The 17,218-nt window shown below is 41.4% G+C and overlaps 1 pseudogene; it reads right to left on the bottom strand.

The window, feature by feature from the left end:
• Positions 1-1,342: 1,342 nt before the first annotated feature.
• Positions 1,343-3,567, bottom strand: LOC121816284 (patched domain-containing protein 3-like; annotated as a pseudogene).
• Positions 3,568-17,218: the final 13,651 nt, after the last annotated feature.

Here is a 17,218-nt window from a genome sequence, read left to right as displayed (position 1 = left end):
GCTAGTCTGAAGCCTCAGAGTCCTTATAGTGGTGTTCATCTAAGGGTGAGTGATATTTTCTGTGGTTGGGTGTAATTTTATATATCCTTGTTGAACTGGCAGTGCATGTTGAGACAAAATGGGTTAAACAATCAATAATACACGGAGCAATCATAGGCAGCATCAATATGGTGATAACAGGGATTAGTAGGGGCATTAGCCAACTCCAAATTCCCCATTGCCAGAAGAAGAGCCCCCAAAGAGAGATTCTAGCCACCCCGAGAACTCTGCAGCTCATCTTTGAGATCCTGTAGGATCTGAATGTTTTTCTTGAGGACTATGAGACTTTAACTTAGCTGGGATATTTACCCAGAAACAACACATCTCATTCAAGATGGTTCAAGTCCCTCCTTGTTCAGGGATCAGGAGATCTATCTCCTGTCTATTTTGCGCTACAACCCCTGCCAAGCAGTGTTGGCCCTTTAGATCTAGCCTGAGAAGTCTTATCCCTTGAAACTAAATTTTGGGGGTTATGATTAGAATGGCACTTATTTGTAGTCCTGAATAGGCATCTGAGATCTCCCACTCCTGTTTTGCCCCCTAGTTCCTTCATCCTACCGAGTTTTGCATGGTTCTATATATTCTTTTCCACTGGTCAGGTGCTCCTGTCCACTCTCAGCTGGTGTTCTGCATGCACTTCTGTGTCTGACGGTATATTGCTGATGTATATGTGGAGAGAGATGTTCTCCACGTCCACCTCTTCTCCGTCATCTTGTTCTCACCTCTCTAGGGATATTTTAAATAACATTTTTAAATGGTATTTCCAAGCCAAGGAAACATGCCTTTGCTTTTAGTTTATTGACTATTCTTAATGATGTGTTTTCATCAGATTGGGTTGAGCTAATCAGGAATTATATAATTGGTCTTTGATTTGTCAGTGGTTGTTCAAACTAACTTTCAAAAAACAGTTAAAAATACTGGGATACAAATTAGACCATCAGCTCCAAATACCTTCACAAGAAACAATCTTAAAAAGTGTCCTAAAGATGTATGCTTTAGCTGCAGACAGGACACACACCCCTATTATTGTTGAAAATGCTCTTTGTAACGCAGGGTAGCCTAGCAGATACAATGTCTCAATGGTTTTCCAGTTTCTGAGGGCTCTGAACTTGAAACAAATGCATAGGAAATGTGAGCAGAAAAGTCAAAAGAAAACCCTATACAAATGACAAGATTAATCATGGCTATGGAATCAAGATTAACATTCCAGAAGGCCATAAAACCCATGAGGCCCATAATCACAGAAGCAATAGCAAAAGTTGCCCACAAAGAACACAGGGGATGAGGAATTAACAATAAGGAAACAATGAACATAGCTGTTGATGTAACAGTCACATTTGAATAGTGTTTTCTAATATTAGATAGCATATTCAAACACAGAGACATTACTTTGCTGACTAAGGTCCGTCTAGTCAAGGCTATGGTTTTTCCTGTGGTCATGTATGGATGTGAGAGTTGGACTGTGAAGAAGGCTGAGCGCCGAAGAATTGATGCTTCTGAAGTGTGGTGTTGGAGAAGACTCTTGAGAGTCCCTCGGACTGCAAGGAGATCCAAGCAGTCCATTCTGAAGGAAATCAGCCCTGGGATTTCTTTTGGAAGGAATGATGCTAAAGCTGAAACTCCAGTACTTTGGCCACCTCACGCGAAGAGTTGACTCATTGGAAAAGACTCTGATGCTGAGAGGGATTGGGGGCAGGAAGAGAAGGGGACGACCAAGGATGAGATGGCTGGATGGCATGATGGACTCAATGGATGTGAGTCTGGGTGAACTCCGGGAGATGGTGATGGACAGGGAGGCCTGGTGTGCTGCGATTCATGGGGTCGCAGAGAGTCAGACACGACTGAGCGACTGAACTGAACTGAATATTGCAGAATACTGATTGAAATATATGAAAGCCTGGTTGTATACCATTAGGGGAACTTGACACTTCTTGGCCATGTCTCGGAACTGATGTAATATCGGTTTCTTATTGGTTAAGAAGACATACTCATAGTTTGAATGAAGGCCTGGGAACAAATTATTTCCTGTGATGATGTGGTATTAATGTTACACACAAGAAGTGGAAATTCCATTTAAAAAGTGCATTTATTGCTCAGAAAAGCTGTCTTATCATTTATATCTTGAAGGATGTTTTCCATATATTTTATATATTCTCATAACCAAAACTCTGTAAGATTTTTATCTCCATACTCACTGTTTTCAAAATCTGCCAGACATTTTTCCAATTTTTGCCTAGTATTTTTATCCCAACAGCCAAGAGTCTCAGTAACGATAACCATAACCCTGGGACCGTAAGTTGAAAAATATTCTTCTTCTACATTACAATATTGTGTGGTGTAGGAATCATCACTTGCCAAATTTCAGAGGTCTAAGCCTTTCTGCACTCAGAAACACCCATATATACTACTTATGATGTACAAAGTATAGGAGCACTACAAAAAACTTGGACTCGGTGCTTGTGAGAAAAGGACTAAAATACTCTCTAAAGAATAGATCCACTGGATTCCATATGTAAAATAGATAGCCAACGGGAATTTGCTGTATGGCTCAGGAAACTCAAACAGGGGCTCTGAATCAACCTAGGGGGTGGGATGGGGAGGGAGATGGGAGGGAGTTTCAAAAGGGAGGTGATATTTGTATACCTATGACTGATTCATGTTGAGGTTTGACAGAAAACAACAAAATTCTGTAAAGCAATTACCCTTCAATAAAAAATCAATTGAAAAAAGAATAGATTCATTGGATGGATATCAGCTTTATGTTTATCTTGGGGAAAATTACCTGGGAGGCAAAAGGACTTTTTAAATGAGGAACATTTTTGATCAGGAGTTTCCTGCTTCTTCAGCCAGCGTAGACAGACTACTTCTCTTTTACCATCCATAGCCATAAACGCTCCAAAACAGACGATGTTATGAAAATAACAAAAGAGCAGGGTTGTTCCTATATAAATGTAAAAGTATTGTACGGACCTAAAAGAGGTCAGGTTCTCTTTATTATTATAAAAGAGGTCATAATTCCTGTATAGGAGGCCAGGACATTGGTGATGGTGGTGATTGTAACGGATACTGCCACTTTTGAAGAGACATCGGACATCTGTTCGCTTATGCTATCCATGAGGCTGGTCTTCTGCCAGGCAGAAATCATGATAAACATATCATCAACTGCAACACTATTAGAGAAAGAAACAGAGTCTCCACATATTTTAAACATCCATTTAAAATTAACAAGATCAACTCAAACGGTTTTCTTTGCCTGTCTCTCAAGGTCTCGCTGATCTTGAGGTGTGCTTGTGTGAATGAATCACATGTCCTGTGCAAAGCAAGTGATGAGCCCTGCACTGGGGTTTTGTGGTGCCTTATGATGACTGAAGGCAGACCTCAGAACGGAAGCCTTGTCAAGGTTTATATACCGACCTCCCACTGCCAAGAGACGCCCAACATCCCTGCGAGGGGAAGGACCAGAAATGGGTGAAGCGTGTGGACCGAATTTTCCTTTCTCTGTCACCTTTACCTGGTCTCTTTGACCATCCCATAATTGTGTGGGGAATTAGAACTACTAACCTAACCTGTCGGATCATAGACTTTCAAAGGACTTGTGATCCATACCATTACTCTGTGCTTTTACTTAGACCTCAAACTATATGGAAGGAAGCACCTAGCTAGGGAGCTGAAAGTTACAAGAGGATGTTTGGGAGCAAGGCGGGGCTCTAGCTCCAGGAACGTCTCTCAGGCTAGAGGTGATTCTCCTGGCTGGCTGCCTCAGGGTCCAGAGTTCTAAAAGTAAGTCTTTGTCATGGCTGTGCCTCTGATCTATGTGGGTAGAAGCATCACTGCTGACCATGAGGTTTCTGAAGACACAGATCAGGAATTGCAGGATCTGGTCCACTTGGAAGTGTGGTGGGCTTCCTTTGGTAGTGCTAGCTCTTAGCAGACCAGAGAAAGCTCTCCCGTGGCTTGTGTCTCAACTCCCTAGATATTCCTTTTGTGGAATCTGTGGGAATGAACTGGAGGCCTAGTACCTTGAGGACAGAAATCACTTTTTCCTTGCTGGCTGACCCTCCAGTCCCTCTTTTGCTATCACATATACTGGTGTGGCTACACTTAGAAGAGACATCTTGGATTTCTTGTTCGTCTCTTTATAACCCAAAGCTTGTACTGTGTTCAGGACTGTATTCAGAAACGTGCACACGCACATGGAACATGGATGCCTCCCCTGGAAGACGAGCTTGGGAAACACTCCAGAAAAGCTACTCTGTTCCACCCCAGGTGGCACCAGAGGGGGAGCGAAAATCAGACAAAGGTCTTCATGGTGAGGAACTGGACATCACCCTGGGATGCCATCAGGTCTACCCCTGGTGCATCTCCAACCCACCTTGGTGGTGGAACCGGGAGGGACGGATAAGTCACCTTTGTCAGTAAGGGACAGACTAAGTCCAACCAGGGAAGGAAAGCTTCAGTGGAACATCTGTCTACACCCCCATCTAGAGCAGGGAGGGACACCTCTGATGGAAAGAAGCCACGGCTGTGGATGCTGCTTTTATCTCTCTTACAAATGGGAGCTTCCCTGGTGGCTCAGAGGGTAAAGCGTCTGCCTGCAAAGTGGGAGACTCGAGTTCGATCCCTGGGTTGGGAAGATAAGATCCCCTGGAGAAGGAAATGGCAACCGACTCCAGTATTCTAGCCTAGAGAATTCCATGGATGGAGGAGCCTGGTAGGCTACAGTCCACAGGGTTGCAAAGAGTTGGACATGACTGAGTGACTTCACTTTCACAGATGGGAGCTGGCAGATCCAGAACCACCTGTTTAAAATGTATTTTTTAAAACAGGGACAGGTTTGATTCCCAGAGTTTAAAGAAGACATGCCTGATCTTTGTCTTTGATACCAAGTGGCCACGGTATCCTTTGGAAGATGGGGAACACTGGTCGGCTAGGGTCTCAATTCTAGTACTGTTTCACAATTAGGTCAGTTCTGTAGAAAACAAGGGAAATGGGTAGAAGTGTCATAGGTGTTGCTCTTTATCTCTCTGCAAGACATGCCAGACTTATGTCCGAAGGGTGCAGATCTGGGTGTGAAGCCTTCAGCTGCCTCCTCTTCTCTTACTTTGCCCCTGTATCTAGGGCTCCCAACTAAACAGGCTGATTCAGGGCACCCTTCCAGAAGGGGTTGCCTCAGTCTCAGTAGAAACTCAAACAGTCCCAATTCATAGGAGCCTTTACAGGACTAAATTTATGACCTTACTTGGAGAGATGTAACATATGTCTTGGGACAGATGCTGACTCCTGACTCAAGAACTCGAGTTTTGGGAGAAGCTACTACTTTTGGAGATGAATGGCTTGAGGATGAGACAGGGGAAAGAGGGAGCCCAAAATAGCCCTCCTCCTTCCTGGGAGCCAAGCAGTTCCCATGACGAGCCAGACTGTGACTATAGCATGCCTAAACAAGGGTGGGATCAGAACTACTTTGCCAGATGTATTCTTGAAGGATTCAAGCCAGTGCACACGAAGACTTTAAACTATGCCAAGTTGGTTGACACAGAACAGGGAGAGAAGAAAGCTCCTGATAAATCCCTAGATAGACTACAAGAGGCTCTCCACAAGTTTACTGACTTTGATCCCAAAAGTACAGAGGAAGGAATAATCTGAAAAATAGATTCCTCACTCAGTCAGCTCCAGACATCTGCCATAAGTTATGAAAACAGGCGTTTGGACCATATCAGTCTTTAAAAAACTGTTACAGCTGGCTCAGATGGTATATCATGGTAAAGAATACAAGGAGGAAAGTGGGAGGGGAAAAAAAAAAAAAAAAAAAAAACAACTGACAAAAGAACAAAGCCCCAGCAATGGCTGTTAGATCAACTCTGAAACAGATTGAGGAAAAGTGCCCAGAGTAACCCGGGTGAAAAGGGGTGGACTTGTTATTATGGTGGAAATAGAGGCATCTCAAGCTGGATCGCCCTCAGGCATCTAAGCTGCACCCGGCTCCATGTCTGGTCTATAAAATGACCACACCTCAGGAGAGGCTGGCCTCTGAGACATAGGCCCCAGTGGCTGGACTCTCAAGGCAATCGGACTGAAAGTGCCTGGTGGTCCCCACACAAGCTCCCATTCTAATTACACCTGTGGAACCCTGGGGGTTAATAACTGTGGGGGGCCAATTGATCAATTTTCTTGTGGACACTGGGGCAACTTTCTCTGTGCTCACTGAAGCCCCTGGTCCGCTTTCCTCCTGATTCACTACTGTAACGGGACTGTCAGGATGAGCCAAACGCTATTATTTCAGTCATCTTTAAGCTGCAGCTGGGGCTCCGTGCTGTTTTCTCATGAGGTTCTGATCGAGCTGGAGTCTCCCTCACCCCTTCTAGGGAGGCATATACTGAGCATGGTCCAGCCTCTGCTTTCATGAATATGGAGCCTGCTCATTTACGTGAACAAAATGTAAATCCTAGAGTGTGGGCTGATGGAAAAACTGTGGGTTGAGCACGAAATGCTGTTCCTGTTGTTATCAAGCTCAAACCCCCTCACCTATTTTCACATCAAAAGCACTATCCACTAGAGCCTGAAGTTAAGGAATGGGTGAAACCTTACTCTACTGACTTCTCATGAAGTAAGTAAGTAAGCAAGTAAGTAAGGGGGATCTTAAACTCTAAAGTTCAGAGCAACAATGTTCCTTCTTAAAGCTACTGTAACTCAAGGGGTGTCAGAAGTTCTAGGAATAGAATGTTACTTACACTGTTCCTGGAGACCCCAATCTTCAGGAAAGGTTGAAAAGGCTAGTGCCGTTATGAAAGGACATCCATGTAAGCTAATTCAGGAAACACAAGACAGTTGGTTTAAAGTTTTACCCATGACTTTAACGAGAGCTTGAACTGCCCCTAAGAAGAAGAGACTGTCTCTATGAGACTGTTTTCATGCACAGATCTTGTCATAGATCCTGAAATCTTATAATTAACTATGTGACTCAGCTTTCAGCTTTTCAACCTCGTCAGGGAAAGGCTTTGCATCATGGGTTTCTCCACTTCAAGGAAAGGACTTTCTTCCGCTCTGCAAATACCTGCACTGACAACAATCATATATGATGTCTTGTCTTGATCTGATGACATCTAACAACCCTAAAATGGACTCACACTGAAATGAACATCCTTCTTCTATTTTGTGAACACCTGTCCAATAATTAGGACGAATTCCCAGAAGTGGAATTGGCAGATCAGATTCCATTTTAAATTTTTAAGTCTTTTGATTTGTTGCAAAGTTATATTTTAAACCTGTACCAATTTACAAATTTCCCTCAGCAGAATGTGTGTTTATTTGCATACAACCTTCCCCAAACCTTCAGTCTTGCTGTAATATTCATTAATCTAATAAAAAGACAAGGTGTCTCACTTTTGGTTTAACTTGCATCCCTTGACTAATGGAAAGGTCAAATATTTCTTTCTTATATTTTCAATGATTAGTGTTTTGGATTCTGTGTGTGTGTGTGTGTGTGTGTGTGTGTGTGTGTGTGTGAACTGCCTGTTCATGTCCCTGGTCTGTGTTTTTCCATTTGGGGTAATAGATTTTTCCAACTCTTAAAGGCACATAAGACAAAGGATGAGATGATTGGATGCCATCACCGACTCAATGGACATGAGTTTGGGTAAATTCCAGCAGTGGGTGATGACAGGGAGGCCTGGCATGCTGCAGTCCATGGGGTTGCAAAGAGTTGGACACGACTGAGCAACTGAACTGAACTGAACTGAACCGAACTGAAAGGCACATAATTCCATTTGATTTTCTTTTTCTCCTGATTCCTCATTTTGGATCTGTAGAGTCACCAATATATAACTATTTTGCCTAATCTAACACAATACCCTTCCTTTACCCACCCCACACCCCGACATACACAGTGTGCACCCTCATGCTTTGTTTTACTCACCTAGAATAAGAAATGGTGAATTTGCAACTATGATCACAAATGGCACCCCAATGTACAACATCAGGCCAAAGCCACTCACCACTGCCAAGGCAGCAGAAATGACTCCAAAGGCTGCGACCCACATTTTGTTCTGTACACAGACACACCTGTACATTTGGAGGGGAAAGTCATGGAACTTGCAGTGGTAGCTTCCATACCGAAGGTCCAGCAATCCATAACATTCTTTCCTCGGACACCTCTTCAGAGCCCTCTTGCACAATATTTCCCATACCTGTCTGCTTGAGAACTTTAATTTCCAGGCACTAACCCAGACCAACTGAACAGAAGATGGGGCGGAGGGAGGTGCAGACAGAAAAGTCGGGAATCTGTGCTGTTACCAAACTATACTGGTTGATTCTTATGCAGCGAGCCAAGCATGAATCCACCGACTGGACTTTCAAAACCACAAAGATATACTAAAGCACTGCAAATAGCTAATTCCACTCTGATCGTCAAAGGAGTGTGAATGGAAGTAAGCAGTATGAAAGTGCCCATGTCTAGGTATCTTCTCACCCACTTATGAGTCCAGTTAGCCATAAAGACAAATCCTAAATATCTCCTGTATGTCAAAGCTGGTTTAATATATATTGCGGCTAACCAAAAGAATGAAAACTTTCTTCTAAAAGATTTTTGTGGTTCTCCTCCGCTAGAGATGTGTGTTCTAGCAAAGAGGCTGTGTGTGTGTACGCTCAGTCGATTCAGTCATGTCCGACCGTTTGTGACCCTATGGACTCTAGCCCATTAGACTCCTCTGTCCATGGGAGTCTCCAGGCACAATTAGTGGAGTAGGTTGCCATGCCCTCCCTCTAGGGGATATTCCCCACCCAGGGATCAAACCTGAATCTCCTGTGTCTCCTGCATTGCAGGCGGGTTCTTTGCCGCTGAGCCACCAGGGAAGCCCAAGAAAGGTGGCTACTAATTACGAGCAAAAAAAAAGTAACATGTACCTCATTTTGAATAACATCTCAAGCCTGTTTCTTGGTTGGACCAACAAAAATGGGAATATATACACAGCATTTTAAAAAGACTGGATTTAATACTTAAACTCTCCAATAAGCACTACTTTCCATCTTAAAATATTGACAACAATCTCTACGGGTTTTTTGTTTTTTCTACTAAAATCAGACAACTTTTATTTGCAAGTCCACACTGCTGTCAACCAGTCAGTTTGGTTGGATTGTTAATAAATAGTTTTTCTGTTTCTTTGTTTTTTTTTAAAAAATAAATTTATTTATTTTAATTGGAGGCTAATTACTTTATAATACTGTATTGGTTTTGCCATACATCTATTTCTGTTTTACTTCATTGTTAACTTCTTCAAAAGAAATGACCGATAACTGCCTCTAGAAACTTTTAGTAGAAGAGAGAAACTAAGTTGATTTGAAGACTAGCAAAGTCAACTATGGAAGTGGAGCTACTGATTCCCAAAGAGCAAGAATATAACTAAGACCTTGTTCATGCAAGGTCACATTAAGATAACTAAATTTTCCTCTTATTAAAACAGCTATGTGTGTCTGTATTTCACTTTTTCTCAAATTACTGGTGTTATCAGTTAAACTCAGGGCCCCAAATCAACATACACACACACATACACACACTCTCACAAAATATTTTGTTTTGATTACAGAAAAAAATTTGATTACAACCAATACTTTCTTAAAGCAACAGTATTGGTTTACAGGAGTTTAAGATAAAAGTACCACAGATGAACCTTGAAATCAGAAAGATTAACAGGATAAAAGCTACATATGACCTGTTTAGCTCTGTTCCCTCTTTCAGGTTTCTGGATTGTTGGTATAAATTTTTCAGAGGATGGGGGGGAGTGAAGTATATTATGGCTATATTATGGCTAGAGTGATTATTTGACTTTGACTAGTTGCTGTGTTGACTCTCTCTAAATGACCTTTATTTTAATGTTCAATAGGCAATGGAAGGGAAGACGTGTGTGTAGAACACTAGTGAAAATACTTGCATATTTTCTAGTTCCCAAGAAGGACTTTGGTTAAGCAGTTTCTCAGAATGACTTAGGAGAGTCTTAGAACTTTAGATTCCTGCAATCTTGGAACATAGCTCTGCAGACTCTGATCCACAGTTGTGGAGAAGTTGCAGAATCCATGTGTCTAAAAATTTCTACATGTGATTCCACTGCTCAGGTGGACTTGGGCATCAGTGGCAGCAAAATGATCAATCAAAACAGCAAACAGAAACTACACATTGAAGAAAGCAAAAATCAGGAGTTCCCTGGTGGTCTAATGGTTAGGACCACATGGTGCTTTCACTGCTGGGGCCTGGGTTTGCCCAAAAAAAGGCATCAATGGATGAAGTGAAGGATAATAAGCTATAATATATGCATAATAAAAACACCCGAACAATAGAAGTAAGTCCTTCCTTGTGAGCAATTATTTTAAATCTAAACAGATTAAACCTTCCAATCAAAAGGCAGATATTGTCAGAATGGATGAAACAGCATGATTCAACTATATGCTATTTACAAGAGATTCTCTCTAGATCCAAAGACTTAAATAGATTGAAAGATAAGAGGAATGAAATAGATACTCCCTATGAATGCTTACCAAAAGAGGCTAGCAGTGCCTATACTGATAACAGACAACATAGACTATTTCCAAAAAACTGAAAGGAAGGGACACTTCCTAACTCTTTCGATGAGGCCATGTTACACTGATATCAATGCCAGACTAAGATATCACATGATGTCACAGATATTTCTTATAAATATAGATACAAACATCCTCAACAAAATTCCAGCAAACACAATTCAATAAGCATATTAAAAGGAGTATACATCATGACCATGTGGGATTTACCCAGGAATGGAAAAGTGGTTCAACATGAGAGCATCAATCAACGTAATACAGCACACCTTCAGAACAAAGGGTAAAAAACCATATGAATCTCTGAAAAGGTACAGAAAAGGCACTTGACAAAACTCAATGTCTTTCCATGATAAAAACTCTCAAAAACAAGGAATGGAAGGAAAGTTCCTCAAAATTATAAAGGCAATTATGAAAACTGCACAGCTAACATTATACTCAGTGGTGAGAAAAAGAAATCTTTCTAAGATCAGGAACAAGATAAGGATGCCCACTTTCATCATTGATATTCAAAGATGTACTAGAAGTGCTAATCAGAGTAATCAGATAGGACGTTGAAATTAAAGGAATTCAAGCTGGAAAGGAAGAATTTTAACTATATGTTTTTACAAATTATATGCTCATATGTATGAAAACTCCAATGAATCCAAAGGAAGCTACTAAAGTTAGTAAACTCAGTAAAGCTGCAAGATACAAGATCAACACACAAGATTCAGTTGGTTCTATCCATGTGCAATGAACAATCCCAAAGAGAAATGAAGAAAGTGATTTCACTTAGTGTTTACAATAATAAAATACTTAGGAATACATTTAACCAAAGAAGTGAAACACTGGTACATAGAAAACTACAAAACATTGGTGAAATAAACTAAAGAAGACCTAAATTAATGGAAAGACTTTCACAGCCCATGGGGAGGAAGACTTAACATTGACAAAAACGACAATCTCGCCTAAGGTGATCTACACATTAGTCACAATCTCTATCAAAACTTCAACAGCTTTTTTTTTCAGAAATGTATACGTCAATATTCAAATTTGTATGGAATTAAAGGAGCCCTGGATATCCCAGAATAACCTTAAAAAGAAAAAAGAAATGGACAACTGAGATTTCCAGATTTCAAAACATGTAACAAAGCTACAGTATTTAAAACAGAGTGGTACTAGTGTATGGACAGACATATAGACCAATGGAGTAGAACTGAGCCTCCAGAAATAAATCCATATATCTACAGCCCACTGATTTTTGACAAGGATGCCAAATCCAATCAACTGGGAAAGAGCAGTCTCTTCAACAAATGGCACTTGGATGACTGGATTCCCACATGTACAAGAATGAAGTTGGACCCCTGCTTCACATCATATACAACTATGATTAAAAATTGCAACCACCTAAATATTGCAGCTAAAACCATAAAACTCTTGAAGGAAACAAAGTAAATGCACACAACCTTACTTGTTGATGGAAGCTTACATATAAGACCAAAAACACAAGCAAAAAATAAACACGTTGGATTTTATCTTAATTAAAATCTTTGTACATTAAAGGGCATTATCAAGAAAGTAAAGAGATAATCTACAGAATGAGGGAAAATATTTGCAAGTTCTATAACTTGATAAGGATTTAATATCTAAGACATCTACTCATCAACAACAGAATTCAACAAGTTCAGTTCAGTTCAGTCGCTCAGTCGTGTCCAACTCTTTGCGACCGCATGAATCAGGGACAAACAATTTCACTAAAAATGAACGAAGGTGGGAATTCCCTGGTAGTCCAGTGGTCAGAACTCTGAACTTTCACTGCCAAGGGCCTGGGCCCAAGTTCAACCCTCGGTTGGGGAAATAAGATTCTACAAGCCTTGGGGCATAGCCAAAAAGAGGGCAAAGGACTTAACTAGTTCTCCTTGGAGGATATACATATAACCTCAGTCACTCGGCTATCTGATTCCTTGTGACCCGTAGCTACCAAGCTCTTCTGTTTATGAAAATTTTCAGGCAAGAATACTGAAGTGGGTTACCATTTCCTTCTCCAGTGCATCTTTCCAACACAGGGATCAAAATCAAGTCACTTGTATCTGCTCTACTGGCAAGCAGATTCTCTACCTCTGCACCACCTGGGGAGCCCCAAAGAAGATATACAAATAACCAATAGACACATTAAAAAGATAATCATGGTTAGAATGTGGAGAAATTGGAAAACTTACACATTGCTGGCGGGATATAATATGGTGTAGCCTCTGTGAAAAATAGTTTGGTGCTTCTTCAAAAAGCTAACCAGTGAATTATCATACAACCCACTAATTCCACTCCTAGGTATATACTGCAAAGAACTGAAAACAGGGGCTTAAACAGAGATTTGGACACGACGCTTCGCTGCAGCATTATTCGCTATAGCCAAAACGTAGAATAAGAAAGCCTTCCTCAGCGATCAATGCAAAGAAATAGAAGGAAACAATAGAATGGGAAAGACTGGAGATCTCATCAGGAAAATTAGAGATACGAAGGGAACATTTCATGCAAAGATGGGCCAATTAAGGACAGAAATGGTATGAACCTAACAGAAAGCAGAAGATATTAAAAAGAGGTGGCAAGAACACAAAAGAACTATACAGAAAAGCTCTTCATGACCCAGATAATCATGATGGTGTGATCACTCACCTAGAGGCAGACATCCTGGAGTGCAAAGTCAGGTGGGCTTTAAGAAGCACCACTATGAACAAAGCTAGTGAAGGTAATGGAATTTCAGTTGGGCTCTTTCAAATCCTAAAAGATGATGCTGTGAATGTGTTGCACTCAATATGCCAGCAAATTTGGAAAACTCAGCAATGGCCACAGGACTGGAAAAGGTCAGATTTCATTTCAATCCCAACAAAAGGCAATGCCAAAGAATGTTCAAACTACTGAACAATTGCACTCATCTCACATGCTAGCAAAGTAATGCTCAAAATTCTCCAAGTGAGGCTTCAATAGTATCTGAACTGAGAACTTCCAGATGTTCAAGCTGGATGGAAAAAAGGCAGAGGAACCAGAGTACAAATTTCTAACATCCGTAGGATCATAAAAAAAAGCAATAGAATTCCAGAAAAACATCTATTTCTGCTTCATTGACTATGTCAAAGCCTTTGACTGTATGGATCAAACCAACTGTGGAAAATTCTTAAAGAGATGGGAATACCAGACTACCTTACCTGCCTCCTCAGAAACCTGTATGCAGCTCAAGAAGCAACAGTTAGAACTGGACATGGAACAACAAACTGGTTCCAAACTGGGAAAAGAACACGTCAAGGCTGGGTATTGTCACCTGCTTACTTAACTTATGTGCAGAGTACATCTTGCAAAATGCCATGCTGGAGGAATCACAAGCTGGAATCAAGATAGCTGGGAGAAATATCAATAACCTCTGACATGCAGACGCTGCTGCTGCTGCTCCTAAGTCACTTCAGTTGTGTCCGACTCTGTGTGACCCCATAGATGGCAGCCCACCAGCCTCCACCGTCCCTGGTATTCTCCAGGCAAGAACACTGGAGTGGGTTGCCATGTCCTTCTCCAATGCATGAAAGTGAAAAGCAAAAGTGAAGTCACTCAGTCATATCTGATTCTTCAGGACGCCATAGACTGCAGCCTGCCAGGCCCCTCCATCCATGGGATTTTCCAGGCAAGAGTACTGGAGTGGGTTGCCATTGCCTTCTCCGATATGCAGATGACACCAACCTTATGGCAGAAAGCAAAGATCTGAAGATCCTCTTGAAGAAATGGAAAGAGGAGATGAAAAACCTGGCATAAAACACAACATTGAGGAAACTAAGATCTTGACATCCAGTCCCATCAGTTCATGGCAGATAGATGGGAGAACAATGGAAACAATGGAAACTATTTTGGGGAGCTCCAAAATCACTGCAGATGGTGACTGTACCCATGAAATTAAAAGCTGCCTCTTCCTTGGAATAAAAGTTATGACCCACCTACATAGCATATTAAAAGCAGAGATATTACTTTGCTGACAAAGGTTTGTCTAGTCAAAGCTATGGTTTTTCCAGTAATCACAGATGGATATGTGAGTTGGACCATCAAGAAAGCCGAGAACCGAATAACTGATGCTTTTGAACTGTGGTGCTGGAGAAGACTCTTGAGAGTCTCTTGGACTGCAAGGAGATCCAACCAGTCAATCCTAGAGGAAATCAGTTCTGAATATTCATATGATGGATTCTGAAGCTGAAGTTCCAATACTTTGGCCACCTGATGGGAAGAACTGACTCACTGGAAAAGACCCTGATGCTGGGAAAGATTGAAGGCAGGAGAAGGGGACATCAGAGAATGAGATGGTTGGGTGGCATTATTGACTCGATGGACATGAGTTTGAGCAGGCTCCAGGAGTTGGTGATGGACAAGGAAGATGGCTTGCTGCAGGCCATTGATTTGCAGAGTTGGACACGACTGAGTGACTGAACTGACACATAAAATACTAAATGCTAATGAGCCAGACATCCTGGAATGTGAAGGCAAGTGGGCCTTAGAAAGCATCACTACGAACACAGCTAGTGGAGGTGATGGAATTCCAGTTGAGCTGTTTCAAATCCTGGAAGATGATGCTGTGAAAGTGCTGCACTCAATATGCCAGCAAATTTGGAAAACTCAGCAGTGGCCACGGGACTGGAAAAGGTCAGTTTTCATTCCACTCCCAAAGAAAGGCAATGCCAAAGAATGCTCAAACTACCACACAATTGCACTTATCTCATCCCAATGTTCAATTTTGCCCACTTGGTTTTTGACTGTAGTTTGTAACTTGGCATATTCAATTTCAAGCCTAAAATGCAGATTTAAAATAGTTATTCTCACACATTTTTTTTTGGATGTGGACCATTTTTAAAGTCTTTATTGAATTTACTACAACATTGCTTCTGTTTTACGTTTCAGTTTTTTGGCTGTGAGGCACGTGGGATCTTAGCTCCCCAACCAGGGATCAAACCCACACGCTCTGCCTTGGAAGGCAGAGTTTTAACCCCTGAACTCTCAAGGCAGTCCTTCACACATAGATTTTTAAAATACCACACTGTTTCTGAACAAACATCTGCAGTTCAATTACAGAGGATCTTAGAATTTAGAAAAGTAAATGATTTGGCAACTGTTCTGTTTTTCTAGTTGTGTTTTGTGGACAATCGGCTTCCCTAGTGGCTCAGAATGTAAAGAATCTGCCGACAATGCAGGAGACCCAGGTTGGATCCCTGGGTCAGGAAGATCCTCTGGACAAGGAAATGGCAACCCACTCCAGGATTCTTGCCTGGAGACTTCCATGAACAGAGGACCCTGGTGGGCTATATCCCATGGGGTCCTAAAGAGCTGGATGTGACTGAGTGACTAACACTTTCACTTTTCACTTGTGGATAATGTGCAAAATATGGAAATAATGGGGGAAAAATATGCCTCTCAAAACAGCTCAAAGCCGAAATGTCACCCAGCTTCACAGTGATGTGTTCATTATAATTACTGATTTAATTCTCGTATTATACTATTTATCTGCTCTATACTTAGGCTGTTTTCTGTGCTGCTTTAAATTGTACTTTTTGGATGTGATCCTGTGTTTTTCAGCACATCTCATGGCCTCTATATGTTGATCCTGTGCTTCTTGCAACTAAAAAGAGAAAAAAAGGGGGAAACAACTGATTTAACTACTGATAACCTAGCGAATCCGCCACCATTACGTTCTGTCTCTTTCATCTGCATATTGTTTACAGCTGCTTTCCTGCCATACAGCAGAGTTGAGTTGTTACAACAGACACCCTACAGTCCACAAAGTGAAAATATTTCCTGTCTGCCCTTTGCACATTACTGACCTCTCCTCTAGCACTCAAATACAACATCATCCATGCTTTAAAACAGATTTTCTCCCATCCAAGGACTAACCAGGCCCGACCCTGCTTAGCTTCCGAGATCAGACGAGATCGGGCATGTTTAGGGTGGTATGGTCGTAGGCTCGTATACACCCGTGGCGGATTCATGTTAATGTATGGCAAAACCAGTACAGTATTGTAAAGTAAAATAAAGTAAAAGTAAAATTTAAAAAAAAAAAGAAAAAAAAAGATTTTCTCAAATAAACACACAAATTTATAAACTGGCCAAATGGGGAAAAGCAGAAAATTACCTGATGATAAACATATATATATATATATATATATTTTATTCCAAGCTCCACATCAGCCATCACTTTAAATATCCACATATGGGAATGACCATGGCTCTTCCAGTGATTATGAGAGCTAGCACTGCTGTTGGTGACAACTAGATGCTTCAGGGACTAGTTCTGAGCTGTGAGTCCTGGGGCAAATTACTTAACCTTTCTGTATCTCAGTTTCTCCATCCATAAAATGAGGATAGTAGCATCAACCTCAGTGGGATGCTGGGAAGATTAAACTCGGGACTATACATACTGTATTTAGAAGAGGACATGGCAGATACTAAGAGCTGTTTGTAACTGGCATTATTATGGTTGCTGTATTTTACCTGTAAAACAATCCAATACTTCAAGCAGACGGTATACCAACGGAAGTGGTCTTCTACACAATCACAGTGAACTCACTCTCCATACTGTTGCAAGGGGCAGTAAAGGGGGAGCATGAGGCCC

Source organism: Ovis aries, chromosome 13, assembly GCF_016772045.2.
Source record: "Ovis aries strain OAR_USU_Benz2616 breed Rambouillet chromosome 13, ARS-UI_Ramb_v3.0, whole genome shotgun sequence".
In the NCBI taxonomy this organism is placed as follows: Eukaryota; Metazoa; Chordata; class Mammalia; order Artiodactyla; family Bovidae; genus Ovis; species Ovis aries.
Note: the sequence above shows the minus strand (reverse complement) of the source record. Positions and strands in the feature narration are given on the sequence as shown.